We start from the raw sequence: 16,816 nt of genomic DNA, 5'->3' as shown, positions 1-16,816 counted from the left end.
TTTTTTGAATAGATCAGCTTTTCGTTGTGCATGGGGCCTAGGTATGGGGAACGCTGACAGTCACATTAACAGCTGCAAAATATGGATAAAATTAAATTAAAACAATAATTTTTGTTCTGCAGGCTGGTCTCATACAGTATTACGTAACTTTACGGATCGATATGTGTGCACATGGTAAGACAGTTACCGTCAATTTTTTGTGTGTGTTTATGGAACGATTGAGCTCTAGGAATTCATTAATAAAGTTCATTAGTTAAAATAGTAAGAGTTTCAGTAAATAATAATTTAACTTTACGCAATGTGATGGATACATACTCTAGAACGACAGCCTAAGCGTTTAGATGAATGGTGAAATCGCATGTATCCTCATGAAAGAGGATGTGACCTCAAAAGGAAATGATCCGTGTGTAAACGTAACTAGACCTGTGTTTCACTTCATGCACTTCTTGCTAAAGCTGGAAGAAGTTCACGCAGCATGAATAGGAACAGATACGTACAACGTTTTATGCAGGCGGCGGTAGGGCGTTCTTTGCTGTCGGTACGAGCACTGCACACAGTTCTTCATTATTTCAAACCTTATCGAGCTGTGTGTAGTGTTCTACGGTGTGTACCGATTCTAGAGTGGCAGGGTACTTTGAATTGGGAGGATAATATTCTGTCCAATGAACCTGTTACCCCAACAGCTTCCCATAAGATCTACAAACAGTAAATAAATTCAGGATTTCAAATGTTGACAGTATAGTGACAGATACTACCACACAATCAGTATTAACAATATATTGTTCCAAATAGGTTTTGTCCGTTGGACTACGAAGAAAAGAATGACAGTTTTTCTGGTCTTAAATAAAAGATGCATATACTCTTATACATCTAATTTTACTTTAGTGTTATTAGTCCAGTCGACTGAGTGTTTATTACATCCCAGTTGAAATCAGAAACAGTGATATATAGCATATGTAAACGCTTCTCATTTAAGATAGACATTCAAATAAAATACTGAATTTATTCGACACCATTTTAACATTTATTGCGATTTAGTAACCACGCTTTTTCTTTTTTATTGTGACATTGAGTCAGTTGAATGGGTATATTCGATCACACAGCGTAAAGGTACAGTGCAGGCACTTTAATATGCCAATCAGCCACAAGAATAAACAAACGAGAACTTAGACAATCGCAGGGAAGGAGAGGAGCGAAATCAGAACTGTCATAATGTGACAGAAATCGCCTATTCTTTCTGGGTGACGTGAGAGTCATACTTGAATCCCGTGATGGTCCAGGATCCATTTATTCACTCATTTTAAAGACACAACACAAAACAAAGCGGAGTACACATAGCATTCGGTAATGGATACTGTGCAACTGCCTGACAATGGCCACCGTGCAACTGTCTGACTTCGTCCGGTGTCTTACGCAATCATAGTTCAACCCCTCCTTCAGCCCCTCTCCCACTCTCCTCCACACCTATAAGTGTCACGTTATAGTGTTTGGACTATAGCCTTCACAGTAATAGAATTTTATTGTTGTTGTTTCGCTCCTCGATCTGAACACTGGTTCGATGCTGCTTCCCAGCTAGTCTATCCAATGCAAGCCACTTCATCGCTCTATAAACACAGGGTTATTCAAAATGATATACACACTTTCAAGTAATCGTCAAGAAACGTTTGTATTGAGCATATGTACTGTTAGATTATATGTATAGGGACAGTAATTGAAGAAGTATTATATGATTATATGTACAGAAAAAATAAATACATTTCTTGAGGCCTGTTCACAAATGTGTGAACTGTTAGTCACACAGTACACATCCAGTCTGTACTTGCTCTGGTACATGTTCGTAAGCCAACGACGTTATGGGAAAGTGAAGGTGTAAAAACAGTGTCTTTCATGTAACCTCGCAGGTAAAATCCACACGGTACCAGTTCCGGAGAACGTGGGGGTCATGCCAGCAACTAGAGAATGCCAGCTGATGCACGACTGATCCATTGTCGTATTAGTCCTGTATCCTAAAGGTGACGAACATCGCTGTGGAAGTGCAGTGCGGCCACATCCTGTTGACAAATTAAATTATGGCTGTACACTTGCAGTTGCGGCACGAAATACGAAAAACGCCTTCTCCGTTGTTCGATATCGCAGTATTTCTTGGGTTGCTGTGGTCACAGATATACACTACTGGCCATTCAAATTGCTACAACACGAAGATGACGTGCTACAGACGCGAAATTTAACCGACAGGAAGAAGATGCTGTGATATGCAAATGATTAGCATTTCAAAGCATTCACACAAGGTTGACGCCGGTGGCGACACCTACAACGTGCTCACATGAGGAAAGTTTCCAACCGAGTTCTCATACACAAACAGCAGTTGACCGGCGTTGCCTGGTGAAACGTTGTTGTGATGCCTCGTGTAAGGATGAGAAATGCGTACCATCACGTTTCTGTCTTTGATAAAGGTCGGATTGTAGCCTATCGCGATTGCGGTTTATCGTACCGCGACATTGCTGCTCCTGTTGGTCGAGATCCAATGATTGTTAGCAGAATATGGAATAGGTGGGTTCAGGAGGGTAATACGGAACGCCGTGCTGTATCCCAACGGCCTCGTATCACTAGCAGTCGAGAAGACAGGCATCTTATCCGAATGGCTGTAACGGATCGTGCAGCCACGTCTCGATCCCTGTCAACAGATGGGGTGTTTGCAAGACAACAACCATGTGCACGAACAGTTCGACGACGTTTGCAGCAGCGTGGACTATCAGCTCGGAGACCACGACTGCGGTTACCCTTGACGCTGCATCACAGACAGGAGCGCCTGCGATGGTGTACTCAACGACGAACCTGGGTGCACGAATGGCAAAACGTCATTTTTTCGTATGAATCCAGGTGCGGTTTACAGCATCATGATGGTCGCATCAGTATTGGCGACATCGCAGTGACCGCAAATTGGAAGCGTGTATTCGTCATCGCCACACTGGCGTATCATCTGGCGTGATGGTATGGGGTGCCACACGTCTCGGTCACCTCTTGTTCGCATTGACGGCACTTTGAACAGTGGACGTTACATTTCAGATGTGTTACGACCCGTGGCTCTACCCGTCATTCGACACCTGCGAAACCCTACATTTCAGCAGGATAATGTACGAGCGCATGTTCCAGGTCCTGTACGGGCCTTTCTGGATACAGAAAATGTTCGACTGCTGCCCTGGCCAGCACATTCTCCAGATCTCTCGCCAGTTGAAAACGTCTGGTCAATGGTGGCCGAGCAACTGGCTCGTCAAAATACGCCAGTCACTACTCTTGACGAACCGTGATATCGTGTTGAAGCTACATGGGCAGCTGTACCTGTACACGTCATCCAAGCTCTGTTTGACTCAATGCCCAGGCGTATCGAGGCCGTTATTACAGCCACAGGTGGTTGTTCTGGGTACTGATTTCTCAGGATCTATGCACCCAAATTGCGTGAAAATGTAATCACATGTCAGAGTTCTAGTAAAATATATTTTTCCAATGAATACCCGTTTATCATCTGTATTTCTTCTTGGTGTAGCAATTTCAATAGCGAGTATTGTATAATAGTACACTCAGATGATAAAGGTCATTGAATAGCGATATGCACGTGTCCAGTGTGCGAAAGCATCTCATACGCAAGGTGTGGAAGGACAGTGCATTGAGGAAGGGGGGGTGGGCTTTCATTCGTACTCAGGTGATTCACGTGAGACGGTTTCCGACGTTATTATGGCCCCACGACGGGTATCAACAGATTCTGAACGCGGAGTGGTAGTCGGAGCTAGACGCATGGGACATTCCATTTCGGAAATCGTTACAGAGTCAATGTTCCGAGATCCACAGTGTCATGAGTGTTCCGAGAATACCAAATTTCAAGCATTACATATCACCACGGACAGCGCAGTGGCTGACGGCCTTCATTCAACGACCAGGAGCAGCGGCGTTTGCGTAGAGTTGTCAATGGTAACAAGCAAGGAAGACTGCGTGAAATAACCTCAGAAATGAATGTGTAACGGACGGCGAACGAATCGTTAGGACAGTGTGGCGAGATTTCTCGCTAATGGTCAGATGACCGTTGCGAGTGTCTTTGCTAACAGCGCGACATCACGTGAAGCGACTTTTCTCGGCTGGAGACCATATCGGTTGCACCTTAGACGACTGGGAAACCATGGCCTGGCCAGATGAGTCCCGAGTTGATAACAACGGATAAATGGTTCAAATGGCTCTGAGCACTATGGAACTTAACTGCTGAGGTCATCAGTGCCCTTGAACTTATAACTACTTAAACCTAACTAACCTAAGGACATCACACACATCCACGCCCGAGTCAGGATTCGAACCTGCGACCGTAGCGGCCGCGCGGCTCCAGACTGTAACGCCTGGAACCAACCGGCCGCTCAAGCCTGCGTAACAGCGTGTAGTACGCCTCGAGTGTTGTGCAAACTGCGCGAAGGCTCGGGAACAGGTTGTCAACAAGACGCTGTGCTTGTGGGCGGTGTCTCCATAATGATGTGAGCTGTGTTTGCATCGAATGGACTGCATCCTCTGGTACAAAAGAACTGATCACTGGCTGGAAATGGTTTTGTTCGGATACTTGGAGACTTCATGTTCCCAAACAACGATGTAGTTTTTAAGGATCACAAAGCGCCATGTCGCCGAGACACAATTGTTCGCTATTGATCTGAAGAACATTCTGGTCAATTCGAGCTAGTAATTGGCCATCCAAATCGCCCGATACGAATGCCATCGAACATTTTTGGGACACAAACGAGAGGTCAATTCGTGCACAAAATCATGCACTGGCAATACTTCTGCAATTACGGACGTCTGTAGAGGCAGCATGGCTCAGTATTTCTGCAGGGGATTTCCAACGACTTGTTTGCGTCAATGCTACTTGGAGCAGCTTCTCTACGCCGAACATAAGGAAGTCCGGTCAATTTTAGGAAGTCTACCATGACTTTTGTCACCTCAGTGTGTAATTGCCATATCTCAGTACGATTTTTACAATCCGTTGAAGTGTCCACATCATTTTGGCCGGCTGCTGTGGCCGAGCGGTTCTAAGCGCTTCAGTCCGGAACCGCGCTGCTGCTAGGTCGCCGGTTCGAATCCTGCCCTGGGCATGGTTGTGTGCGATGTCCTTAGGTTAATTAGGTTTATGTAGTTCTAGGCCTAGGGGACTGATGACATCAGATGTTAAGTCCCATAGTGCTTAGAGCGATTTGAACCATTTCAACATCATTTTGAATATCCCTGGTGCGACCGGCACAGTTGTTTTACAAAGAATATTTTCGTAAGACAGTCATTGGTTTATATCCCAGTTGGACAGACTATTTTTGGTTGCTCCAGGCTAAAAAGATTTACTGCTTTAATCCTGAAAGTTAGACGCAGTGTGTACCTGTTAAATTAATGGATACAGCAATTGTTTAGTTGCTTTAGGGTTTTGGACTGTGTATCATGTATGTGAGCCAATGAGAAGAAGAATGTCCACTGATCAGTGACGCAGTCTTCAAACGAAGAGTTATGATAGACGCTTACAAGTAAGGACGATTCATTATTCTTTGCAGTCCTCATTCATTTTGCACCTGTTTGCAGTAGTTAAGTCTTGTTTTCCCTTTGTAAAAATCTTAGATAGTCTGCTAATAGATGGTGTTAACAATATTTCGCGTCATGTTAGGTTAAATTGTTGAGGTGACAACAGCCACAGGCTCCGACATAATACTAAAAAGGAAGCTAGGCCTAGGATAAAAGGATACGAAAAAATCGTTTATATATTTCTGTAGGTGATTCACCTGGCAAGATTAAGGGCTTCAGACAACGGCTTACATCTAACCATACACCTTTATAGAATTACAGTTGGAATACAGTTAGTACATGACTACATATAAAAATAATTAAACTTATAATAATTAATAATGTTATTAACGTCGTTTTAAGTGATTTTCGTCTTATATGACAGACCAGTCGCATAGCAGTAATAAAAATGCGTGGCAAAATCGAATCCGGAGAGGTGGTTGAAAGGTTCGAGGAAGAGTGAGAAAAAAATAAGATAAAGTTTTCAGATGAGATGCGGAAGAAAAAAATAGAACAGGTATAGGAATGGTGAGGGAATTTGGGGTAGTAGCAATCACAGAAATACTAGTTCACATTTTGACATGGCAAGACGCTAAAGTATACCGAGGGGGAAGCTACGCCGATCGAAACAGGTAATGCATTCATCTGCTCTTCGAAGTAGAGCTTTTATCAGACGTACATTGCTAGCAAGTTTGTTCCAGAGTAGACCTTAGTACGCCTTTAACGGAACAGGAGAAATATGTAGTTTTATGTATCGGCAGAGGCAAGATGCTGGATGTTTCAGATCTTTTTTGCAGTTATGAAATGACACAACCAAAGAAAAACAACTTAAAATTCCATTCAGATCAGCATGCTGCTGCCGGTATCTATGTCTATCTCGCAAAAAGAGAGATCCTGGACCCCAAGAGCTAATGTTCCTGGGGTCAGATACATCACATGATCACACTGACAGAACCACAGGCACATAGACACAGGCAACAGAGCATGCACAATGTCGGCACTAGTACAGTGTATATCCACCTTTCGCAGCAATGCAGGCTGCTATTCTCCCATGGAGACGATCGTAGAGATGCTGGATGTAGTCCTGTGGAACGGCTTGCCATGCCATTTCCACCTGGCGCCTCAGTTGGACCAGCGTTCGTGCTGGACGTGCAGACCGCGTGAGACGACGCTTCATCCAGTCCCAAACATGCTCAATGGGGGACAGATCCGGAGATCTTGCTGGCCAGGGTAGTTGACTTACACCTTCTAGAGCACGTTGGGTGGCACGGGATACATGCGGACGTGCATTGTCCTGTTGGAACAGCAAGTTCCCTTGCCGGTCTAGGTATGGTAGAACGATGGGTTCGATGACGGTTTGGATGTACCGTGCACTATTCAGTGTCCCCTCGACGATCACCAGTGGTGTACGGCCAGTGTAGGAGATCGCTCCCCACACCATGATGCCGGGTGTTGGCCCTGTGTGCCTCGGTCGTATGCAGTCCTGATTGTGGCGCTCACCTGCACGGCGCCAAACACGCATACGACCATCATTGGCACCAAGGCAGAAGCGACTCTCATCGCTGAAGACGACACGTCTCCATTCGTCCCTTCATTCACGCCTGTCGCGACACCACTGGAGGCGCGCTGCACGATGTTGGGGCGTGAGCGGAAGACGGCCTAACGGTGTGCGGGACCGTAGCCCAGCTTCATGGAGACGGTTGCGAATGGTCCTCGCCGATACCCCAGGAGCAACAGTGTCCCTAATTTGCTGGGAAGTGGCGGTGCGGTCCCCTACGGCACTGCGTAGGATCCTACGGTCTTGGCGTGCATCCGTGCGTCGCTGCGGTCCGGTCCCAGGTCGACGGGCACGTGCACCTTCCGCCGACCACTGGCGACAACATCGATGTACTGTGGAGACCTCACGCCCCACGTGTTGAGCAATTCGGCGGTACGTCCACCCGGCCTCCCGCATGGCCACTATATGCCCTCGCTCAAAGTCCGTCAACTGCACATACGGTTCACGTCCACGCTGTCGCGGCATGCTGCCAGTGTTAAAGACTGCGATGGAGCTCCGTATGCCACGGCTAACTGGCTGACACTGACGGCGGCGGTGCACAAATGCTGCGCAGCTAGCGCCATTCGACGGCCAACACCGCAGTTCCTGGTGTGTACGCTGTGCCGTGCGTGTGATCATTGCTTGTACAGCCCTCTCGCAGTGTCCGGAGCAAGTATGGTGGGTCTGACACACCGGTGTCAATGTGTTCTTTTTTCCATTTCCAGGAGTGTAATTTATAAACACCTCGTATAAAATATCTTTTCAGGCAGAGTCTGATATTTACTACCATTTTCTAGAACCCTGAAGCAGAAACAGGCCCTCTGGTCGTGGGAAAACTGCATTGGAAATTAACTGCGTCACTTTGGGAGAGGAAAGGGTTACTTTTCGCCGCAAATCTGTTTTGGCTGTCGTAACACGTTTGAACGGCCATATTGCGCAGAGATTCATAAAAACACTTCGCTTAGCTCGTCAGGAGGGGAATTCATGCAATCAGGTATTCGGTCGCTGCAAATCTGGTTATGAGATGTTTTATTCATAACGCCGTAGACGTCACCGTAAATACGGGCTCTCGAATCGACTTCCCTTTTCACTTGTAGCCCCGTTTTACAGCAGAGCAAACTATACCTACACCGTCTTTTCACGTTAAGAATACGCAGCGGTTAACTTAATACAGCAAAATCGAGATTTCTGCCGTCCTGCCGCCCAGTGTTCCAGAATTCCTCTCGATTGTCTTTTGCATTTCTAAGTGGAACCAGTGTTTAATTTTCTTTTCAGCGTGTTAAATGTACGTATCTGTGAAATTCCCTTAAAGTCGTTACGGATTCAGGTGCAGAGACGTAACGTCTTGTGGAACTCATTCGTGGAAAGTTTCCTACCTTTAACTTCGGTCTCGCGAAGAAAAGTCACAATGACATTCTATCAATGTGCAATAAGCGTTCGAGACTTTTGGTTTCTAAGAGATAAAGGGAAACTGGGGCGCACGAAATTTCCAATTACAATTTGTGGCTTCAGGCAACTAATGTAACATTACTAGCGATGTTTTGCTCGTGTTATGCACATTTGCTATGTTGTGTTTACCAGCAATACGTTCACTGCTAAAAAATATTGCCACTGTATAGTTTTCATAATTTATTTAACTTGTCTACACCATGTGAACTATTTCTGAAGAGGTCATTAAGGCACAATTTTCCTTTGTGTCAGTAACTTTGATGGATGACACATCGCTAAACCGGGTTATTCCTGAGGATGAATCAGTGCGTATTCGTAATTACCTATCCACTTGGACTAGCCACTTTTTCTTCTCAAAGAAACCATCATTCAAAAATTCTTCATTGCATCAAGCAGATCAACAGTGTGCAAATAGAATTTATTTAATAAATGTACAGAGAAGGAAAAAAGTTTCATGCAAGATTTGTGCAGTGTAACTGCAACACTACTGGCACACAAATTGTCAGAAATACTTTTGTAAAACTGAATGCTCGCTCCTGGACCGGTACATGTCTCTGGAAAATAAATTCAGCAATAATGCGATAAAACTTGCAGCATAGGGATTCTGAATATCAACAGTCATAAGAAGTACAGATTTCATTTCCAGAGGATCTCACATAGGTGTTTAATGAAAGCAACATGTTATATTAACAAGTATCTTCATTACATGCTTAAGATATTCAAACTAGAGAAGTGCATTACGCGTGATGATACAAGGAAGACATGAAAATTGTTTCACTTTCAGCTTCTTTACGCGTTAACAACTCTCCATGCTGCACTTTCTAGCACTGCTCGGCTATCATATAACATCACAATATACACCTATGTCGGGATGTATTTATGTGTGTCATCCACGTAAAATTGCTAATCAGAATATAAATTATATTTTCAAGTTTTTATGGATAAAATCTTTTCAGTGTGTATGACAAATATTCCAAAAGGAATTATCTCCATAGTGCCAGATTTCTGAATTGAGTTGTGAAACAACCAATGTTCCTCAGTCTATCAAAATATACGCTGTCATATTTTCATCTAGATCTCCATGTATACTCCACATATCACCTTACCGACTGTGTCGGAGGGCACTTCTGGTACCACTGCTTTCTGTTCCCCACTGTGTATGTGAAACGACTGTCGATAAACTTGAAACGAAACAACTGTGGCCTCGTGAACGTTGCTACCGGTGTAGCACACGCAATGGTAGTTGCTGACGTTAGGAAAGCTATAAGCACTATCTTAGAATGACACGTATTACTGGAACCGTTTGACATTGACTTTTACAAATTTAGTAGAGTCCTTGAAGAGATATCACATAAGAGATATCACATAATTTACAGAAGTAGCCTATCATGTTATCATTTCTGGTTTGTATTTCATTGTAAACAAAATCTAAGAAACATTTATTTCTAATATTATTATGTTGATTACTTAGGTTTCTTGAAAGTATTTTTTGCCTTTGCGTTCAGTTTTAACGGAAATGGGGCATGATTGTAGTACAGTACAATTTTTGTTCCAAACATATAATATATTGGAAATCCATCGTAAGTAATTAGTTTGCTGCAGCTTAAGGACAAAATAAAAGGTAACATAGGTATCAACAATTGGGGAACGAAATGCCATACATTCCATTCTCGGCATTTTGAAAGTTTATAAATCAGTTATTGTTGTGATTGTGCTGACGACGATCATTTTTTTTTCTAATGAACTTAAATTTGTGCGTTCCAGGTGATAGCATGTGGTGAGCTCGCTTCCAGATCTGTGTTTACAATAGCGCCGGTGGCAACGCCCTGAGGTATTTAGAAATGTATTTCATACTTTCCTTGAAAACTTTTATTACAAACTTATGAACTTTCTACAATTACTTTTTCTAGTGTCAATGGTTACATGGCTTTATCGTTACGTTATAATTTTTTAACTTGTAGTTAAATGTTATGCTTCATGTCCTTTGTGAGCAGCCGTTGAGTCACTGAATATTGTAATATAATAAGGATTTATATCTGTCTAACTGATATTTAAATAGGTCATAGCCAGAAATCATGAAAAAGTGTGGCGCAATCAGTCAAATTCTTCCCTGTCATCCAAACGCTAGCACTTATATTACGCTGAAAGTGAGACAGAAGTGAGTTTTACAAAACTATAATTTAGAGATAAGCTTTTCATGTGTTCGAAAATATAGGGTATCATAAATTTTAGAAATTTACGTGCTAATCACGCAACTACTCTCCCAAATTTATGTTCGTTAGAGAAACATGAGCTGTTAAGTCATTATAAAAGCTATATGGAGGGTACAAATTAAAACAGGACAGACATGCACCTTACTGCAGTAGATGCTCCTGTCGATTATGCGTGTATGCAGACTAATCATCTAAGGTCAACAACCTTGTGGTCATCCCATCACTACAGAGTGAGTGTACGCCATTTTTACCGGAGAAAATTCTCTAATAGCCCAGTATTCACCTAGTGGGATGTGGAGAACAGCCTAAAAACCATATCGAGGAGGGGTGGCACACCGCCCTCGTCGTTAAACCGCCAGGCGTGCTCGTACGACGTCCAACACCCTTATCCGTGTCCCGCTAGTGGGCACTTTAATGCATGTAGGCATACAAGCGGGAACTGAAATACTTATGAACTGTTCTCGTAAGTAGGTTCCTAACAACAGTGCAGTGAAACTTGCTGGGAGATTAAGACTCTGTACGTATCGAGACTGGAACACAAGACCTTTGCATTACGTGGCCAGGTGTTCTACCACCTGAGATACCTGATCACGATTCGCGGCCCGTGCTCACAGCTCTACCTCCGCCAGTACCTCATCTCATAACTTACAGACATCGCAGAAGTTCTCCTGCGCAAATTGCGGAATTAGACATCACGGGAAAGGCAATGGTGTATTGGTGGAAGTAAAGCTGTGAGTAGGGGTGCTGAGTCGTGATCGGATAGCTCAGCTGGTAGAACACGTGCCAACAAAAACCAAAGATCCCAAGTTTGAGTTTCGGTCCGGCTCAGATTTTAATCTGCCAGAAAGTTTCGTATCAACGCACACTGCACTGTTGAGTGAGAATTCTTCCTCGAAACAGTGCAGTGCATTGCACGTTTATCATAATACCTGAAATACTCCTCTGTGATACAGATAAGCGGGAGATTGACTCAATAATTTAAATCACTGTAGACTAAGGACTCTCATGGATATGATGGAGTGCCTAGTATATTAAAGTACTGTGCTGCACATGTTAGACCTGTACTTACCCATATTTGTATTTTTTCCTTTAGGAATGGTCACTTTCCTGAACGATTGAATTACCGCCGCTTTATAAAAAGGGAGAAAGTTATAATGTAGACAATTTTAGACCTATTTATATGTCATCAGCGTACGAGTAGAATGTCATCAGCGTTTGCTAAAGTTATTGAAAAAGCTGTGTGTGTAAGGATAATTCATCATTTTATATCACATAATTTTCTATCAAATGTTCAGTTCGGATTTAGAAGTCGTTTATCAACTGAAAATGCTATTTTCTCTTTCCTCTGTGAGGTACTGGATGGGTTAGACAAAAGGTTTCGAACACTAGGCAAATTTTTGATTTAACTAATGTGTTTGATTGTGTTTATCACAAAATATTGCTCCAGAAGTTGGACCATTACGGAATACGGGGAGTAGCTCACAACTAGCCCTCCTCCTACTTTAATAACAGACAGCAAAGCGTTATTATTCATAGTGCTGAGAATGGCTGTGATGTGGGGTCTGAGTGGAGTACAGTCAAATGGGGGTGCTCCAGGGATCAGTGTTGGGCGCACCGCTGTTGCTTATTTACATAAATGATATGTCGTCTAGTATTGCCGGTTACTCTAAGTTATTTCTGTTTGCTGATGACTCTAGCTTGGTAGTAAAGGATGTTGTGTGCAACAGTGGCTCTGTTTCAAATAGTGAAGTTCATGACATTAGCTCATGGCTAGTAGAAAATAAACGAACGCTAAATCACAGTAATACTCAGGTTTTACAGTTTCTAACACAATTCAAAAAGACCTGATGTTTTTATTTCACAGAATGGGCGTATGATTAGTGAAACTGAAGAGTTCAGATTTCTAGGTATTCAGATACATAGCAAACTGTCCTGAAAAGCCCACGTTCAGGATCTCATTCAGAGACTTAATGCGGCCACTTTTACTATTCGAACAGTATCAGAAGTTCAAAATGGCTCTGAGCACCATGGGACTCAACATCTTAGGTCATAAGTCCCCTAGAACTTAGAACTACTTAAACCTACCTAACCTAAGGACATCACACACACCCATGCCCGAGGCAGGATTCGAACCTGCGACCGTAGGAGTTCCGCGGTTCCGGACTGCAGCGCCAGAACCGCACGGCCACCGCGGCCGGAAGTATCAGAAGTAAGTGATCGTTCGACACGAAAATTAGTCTACTTTGCTTACTTTCATTCTCTTGTGTCGTATGTTATATATTTTGGGATATCTCTTCCCATTCTAAAAGGATATTTTTGGCTCAGAATCAGGCGCTTTGGGCAATAAGTGGTGTAAGTTCACGAACCTCTGTACACTAGCCTGGGTATTTTGACATTGGACTCTCAAAATATATATTCTTTACTGTCGTTTCTTGTTAACAATACCAGCTTATTCACAAGAATGAGCAACTATCTTCTCAGTTAATACTCGGCAGAAATCCAACCTGCATTTGGATCGGACTTCCTGAACTCCTGTGCAGAAACGTGTGCAGTATAGTGCTGCATCCATTTTCAATAAGCTCCCACAAGAATTCAAAAATCTTAGCAGTAGTCCACGCGCTTTCAAATCGAAACTGAAGAGTTTCCTCATGGGCCACTCCTTGTATTTTGTTGAGGTGTTCCTTGATAACTTAAGGTAATTCTTCTGTTAAATTGTTGATTGCGCTTACTCAAACGTATGGCTTAACCTTTTTGGGTTCATATACATTTTATTTTTATCTGTTATTACTTTTAAGTTGTAAATTCATGTACTGGCAGGTTCCATGACCTTGGAGATTTACTCCTCAATTTTATCCTACAGAACTTGACGTGTAAATAAAAAATAACAATAACAGCACTCGCCGTAGCCCTTTGGATATCTTTATTAAAACTGATGTAAAGTGTTCGAGGATATAGGACTTCAATGGAAGCGGGAAACACGATCATGTATTGCAGATATCAAATATGAAGAAAATGACTGACTTCGCGCTCAGTAAAGGAAGATGTCAACAAAAACTTAGTCGTACAGTAGTTATAAAATAAATAAGATCCCCTTTGATTAGGTTAAGAAGACTTCTTCTATTATCAGAAGACACAATTACCAATTTATTATGCGCCTCAGTAGCCGAGGTAGCTACGCAAGCCTATATGGTGGCGCTCGACTCGGAGTAAGCTGGTTCGAATCCTGGTAGTGGATGAAATTTTCGCTGCCTGCATTTGGCCGGTAAGGGGACGAGATGACCCTAGTTCCAGATCATCAGTCATTAAGCCATTGTCTCGGATTGAGTCCCAAAACTCGCAGCAGTGTCTTATAAAGTAATGGTGATCCGTTCTTCGGATGGGGACGTTAAGTTTGGCGGTCCCCTTGGTGCCATTAGAGAGGAGGAGGCTATGTGGCGGCACCAGAAACCATCCCCTCGCTTCATTATGAGAGGGTGAATCAAATGAAAACATGATTTTTTTAAAAAATATATTAATTATTGTGCAGAAGTGGTACAAATCTGTATCACTATTCAACATAATTTCCCCCACGCTCAATTCAAGTCCTCCAGTGCTTACAAAGCGCATAGATTCCTTTAGAAAAAAAAAAAACTGTTGGTAGTCCGCGCAACCAGTCATGCACCGCGAGGCGTACCTCTTCATCAGAACGGAACTTCTCTCCTCCCATTGCGTCTTTGAGTGGTCCAGACATATGTAAATCACTTAGGGCAAGGTCTGGTGAGTATGGTGGATGAGGAAGACACTCAAAATGCAGGTCTGTGATTGTTGCAACTGTTGTACTAGTAGTGTGGGGCCTTGCATTGCCATGGTGCAAAAGGACATCTGCTGACAGCAATCTACGTCGCTTTGATTTGATTGCAGGCTGCAGATGATTTTTTAGGAGATCTGTATATGATGCACTGGTGACAATGGTCCCTCTAGGCATGTAACGCTCCAAAATGACGCCTTTTTCGTCCCAAAAGAAAGTCAGCATAACCTTCTCTGCTTTGGTTTTGGTGATGAGGAATGGCGCCATTCCTTGCTCGCTCTCTTCGTTTCCGGTTGGTGGAAGTGAACTCGGGTTTCGTCCCCAGTGACGATTCTTGCAAGGAAGCCATCACCTTCTCGTTCAAAGCGCCGAAGAAGTTCTTCACAAGCATCAACACGTCGTTCTCTCACTTCAGGAGTCAGCTGTCGTGGCACGCATCTTGCAGACACTCTGTGAAACTAGAGCACATCATGCACAATGTGGTGTGCAGACCCATGACTAATCTGTAAACATGCTGCAATGTCATTCAGTGTCACTCGGCGGTTTTCCTTCACTATGGCTTCAACTGATGCTATGTTCTGTGTAGTTGCAACTCGTTGTGCCCGACCTGGACGAGGAGCATCTTCCACTGAAGTCACACCATTTGCGAACTTCCTACTCCCTTCGTAGACTTGCTGCTGTGACACACATGCATCATCGTACTGAACCTTCATTCGTCGATGAATTTCAATAGGTTTCATACCTTCACTACGCAGAAACCGAATGACAGAACGCTGTTCTTCCCTGGTGCAAGTCGCTAGTGCGGCGGCCATCTTTATACTGATACTGCAACGTTATGTGTGCATCCGCACTATGCTGCCACCTACAGGCCATTCTGCACGCTGTTTGTAGCACGCTTACCAACTTACAGAAAAACGGCGCTAAATTTAGATTTGTTATTACAAATTTAAGGTTTTCATTTGGCTCACCCTCGTATAAATATAACAGCACACTATACACGCAGCCTTTGAACTCACCTGAACACAAATGCTCATACGACTCTACTCTCACATATATGTAAGGAAAGAGAGCAATGTGTGCCCAAGAATAACACTGTTTCCGACCATGTCACAGAATCTACTCGGTAGGATACTTCCAGAAAACAACGCTTTACGACATTTAATTTAATTTTTACGACGGTATTACTCTTTTCAAGCTATGAGTCAGTTGTTAACACAAAATAACAAAATATTCATAATCACCTGTTTTACAATGAGAACGTACATCACACTGTCTCGAATACTTTAAGTTTCACGTGAATACAACCGATGTACGCAGTACAGGGCGGGATGATGCCATTGGCAGAGGATGACACAGTGGTACAACGTGACTCGTCAGAGTGAGTCCGTGGCGCTCGTTACGTCGTTGTCTGGTGACAACACAAGCATCAGGAAAGGGAAACCGAAGTGCCTTAGACCGCTCTCTGGCTTGTGCACTCGACTCGACGAATGAATGGAGAATATGCAGAGAAGCAGCGATACACATGTTTACCGTAGCATCTCATGTTTTTCAGGTTTTCGTAAACTATGAGTGTGTACCACGCAAAGGTCACTCCGCTGCGTGCAGTAATTGCAGGACATGACATTCTCTTTTAAATATTTTTCGAACATGTTAAATTGCACATCACGTCAGTGGTAGACTACAAGAGGTCGCTTAGAATTATCTCACTGTATAAATAGCATTTAAGTGTAGTATATGCAATATTTTGTGATATTTTTCAGTTTCAAACAGTGATAATAGTAATTCTTCTGGTTGTTGTAATCATTTCCGCCATCTACAGACCCAGCTGTTTCATCAGAACTCTTCCGATTTCTTGTGCTCGCATTTTAGTTTTAGCACAGTATTCTCGCATTGATTACATACGCTGTTACTTCCTCATCTAAGTCCATATTTCACCAGTTTTTAGTTTCGGCTTTTCGGCGAAACCAAGGTTCTCCAGGAATTTCGTTTTGACTGGAATGCGTTTCTGTGCTATCCCAATTTCTTGCAAGTCTGTTTTTACGTCTGTGAATCACGCTTCTCTTTGATTGTTGATAAAGAGCCAGAAGATATGACTGCTCAAGTCTTGCAGTACTCATACGATCGAGATACACTGTTAGACCTTAAAATTTCGACCACAATAACGAAAGCATTTGACAGAATTTTACTTGCTGCGGTGTATACGGTGTAGCTGGAAGAATACAAGATTAAATTCATAGGCTATTTGCGGATACACAA

At 43.2% G+C, this 16,816-nt stretch overlaps 1 long non-coding RNA gene across 1 annotated transcript in view; it reads left to right on the top strand.

Moving 5' to 3' along the window:
• Nucleotides 1-10,322: 10,322 nt before the first annotated feature.
• Nucleotides 10,323-16,816, top strand: part of LOC124619873 — a 1,840,881-nt gene continuing 1,834,387 nt past the window's right edge. Inside the window, exon 1 of the long non-coding RNA XR_006980155.1 lies at nt 10,323-10,391. This is a non-coding gene — a long non-coding RNA (uncharacterized LOC124619873). The remainder of the gene's footprint in view (nt 10,392-16,816) is intronic.

This window comes from Schistocerca americana, chromosome 6, assembly GCF_021461395.2.
Source record: "Schistocerca americana isolate TAMUIC-IGC-003095 chromosome 6, iqSchAmer2.1, whole genome shotgun sequence".
In the NCBI taxonomy this organism is placed as follows: domain Eukaryota; kingdom Metazoa; phylum Arthropoda; class Insecta; order Orthoptera; family Acrididae; genus Schistocerca; species Schistocerca americana.
This window is presented reverse-complemented; position numbering and strand designations above follow the sequence as displayed.